Source organism: Macrobrachium rosenbergii, chromosome 19, assembly GCF_040412425.1.
Source record: "Macrobrachium rosenbergii isolate ZJJX-2024 chromosome 19, ASM4041242v1, whole genome shotgun sequence".
NCBI classification, from domain to species: domain Eukaryota; kingdom Metazoa; phylum Arthropoda; class Malacostraca; order Decapoda; family Palaemonidae; genus Macrobrachium; species Macrobrachium rosenbergii.
Genome location: NC_089759.1, coordinates 33,624,157 through 33,626,656, shown reverse-complemented (window position 1 = coordinate 33,626,656; position 2,500 = coordinate 33,624,157).

The window sequence follows — 2,500 nt, the reverse complement described above, 5'->3', positions numbered from 1 at the left end:
AAAGTTGTTGATGCAGGATGTTTCATCCATCACTCGAAAGGGAATCCTTTACAGACAGAAGCTGCCCCTGAATACGAGATGAGGCTTCTCGTCCCATTCTGATACTTCTCGACTCCCTGTACAAAGGAGGCAACATCTGTATAGGCAGAAGGGGAAGTCATTTCTCATATCCGCCAAAATACCGTATAAAAGAGGGGCGAATGTCGTGAAGTTTACGTCCTTGCTTCTTAAGGATTCGGTATAATAATGTCAAATTCACTATCACTATTACAGGAGATAGAAATTAAATGACGTCACTGGTAGGGGATGTAGCCTACTGTTCCGTGTATGTGACTTCGTGTCATCCTCACTTCCAGTTCCGAGTCCCAGCAGAAGGTAACACTTTAGCCTGTCATGATTCTACGCATAAAAGACACACCACTCCGACTCTCCCCAGACCCTTTGTGAGATAAAAGCAATATTTTCAGAAATGCGTGGGGAAAGGAAAGAGGGGAATCACTAATTCTGTTCTGAAGCCCGGGGACATTGTGAGCCGAGGCTTAATAAAAAGTAATAAAAAGTAAATAAATAATCCGGTACATCTCATGAATCTTCTGCAAACGGTTTGGGTTATATGTGGCCTGACTAATCCTTGAAGGGAGCAAACATGTCAGATTAAGCTAAAACAATATCATGTATATTTCTGATTATTTGTAATTCTGTAGGTTGCTATTTTCCCTAACTCTTGTTTTAAGCTTAGACACAAAAAAAATAGTATATAATAGCTGTAAGCGAATGTATGCATTCAAGCAACAAGTCTAATGGCCAAATTTATGTGTAATATTAAAAAAATAAAGTCAGCGAGACAAATATCAGCTTTAGAATATTGATAGCATTAGCAGTGGACGTTTTCGAATTATCATTTTCTTAATAAGTAATAGCCAACCCAGTCTTTCGTGTGTACGGATGTATCTGATCTTATAAACAGATTAACGTTTCATAAAGGACATGGCTCTCACGACTACGAATAATAAAGCACGCCAAAAATTTAAATAAATACGACATGAAAATTTCTATTCAGTTCAGCTCTTGCCTCCACCATTCTCCATCACGACGATTCATATTCACAATTCCAATTAGTGTTCCTCGACTAAGTAAAGATTTTAACGACCTGTACTTCACGCTTCACGTAAATCATTGTTCGTCAGTGAGTGACTCGATACCGGTAAAACTTGCAAGCTGGAAAAATGATTTAATATTTGTGAAATGCTTGAGATGGAACAGCATAAATAAATGGTGAAAGAATCGCGTGATAACTTGCAGGTGTGCAAGAATTCCATTTTAATTGATGAAAAGAGATTCACCTTTGGAGTATTCATTTATTTTTGTTTTATATATCACACAATCAAAGGAACAAAATTGAAGCACTACTTGATTAACCTGCTTAAGTTGAAAAGGAATAAAAATCAAGTCGAATTATGAAAAGAATCATTCGGTCTCTCTCGTCTCTGTGCAGACACACACACACATACACACACACATACACACACACCCAATTTTCCATGAACGTTCCAGGCATTAGCTTTCATAATTATCTACTGAGAAGGAATTCGAGCTTATAACGATGTACCTTCATTAAGAACGTTATTATCCGTCGCTCTATTGACATTTTAAAAGTTTGTATTTTATTAGTCTAGAAAACCACTGTATTATCATTTGGATATCATTAGGATATTTGCAAAGGGTTAAGGCGCATAATGAAAATTAATCACTCTTATTTTTCAAAGCACAGGCGTCCATCTCATTTTAGAATATAGACAACCTGCTCATTTCAAATTATAGACATCAAGCTCATTTTTTTAAGTTACAGACTTCTAAGTATTATTACCATTAATAATTGGTTGATAGTTTTCAAAAAATCCCGATACATTACGTTCTAATCTGATACGTAACTTTCATTAGGTAACACCCATATTGTCCATAATGATTTGTGCTTGCTTTTTACCATAGTAAAATAATGGTGATAGTCTACGCTAAGAGGGTACGTTAGTTGACAAGTCCCAAAGGTATCTAATTTTTCGTGAAAGGAAAAACAACGTGAATTTGTAGCGATGTAAAGAAAGATTAAATAGGGAAGAATAAGAATAGAATCTTAAAAAGAGAGAAGTGGAAAAAGATAAATTATACAGTGATCGATTGACTGTTCCCTCTCTCTCTCTCTCTCTCTCTCTCTCTCTCTCTCTCTCTCTCTCTTTCTCTATTCTTACTCGATCCATCACTGGAAAAAGATAAATTATAGTGTGATCGAGTCGAGTAAGAAGAGAGAGAGAGAGAGAGAGAGAGAGAGAGAGAGAGAGAGAGAGAGAGAGAGAGAGAGAGAGAGAGAGCTCTATTCTTACTCGATCGATCACTGTATTCTCTCTCTCTCTCTCTACAGTGATCGATCGAGTAAGAATAGAGAGAGAGAGAGAGAGAGAGAGAGAGAGAGAGAGAGAGAGAGAGAGAGAGAGAGACAGAGAGA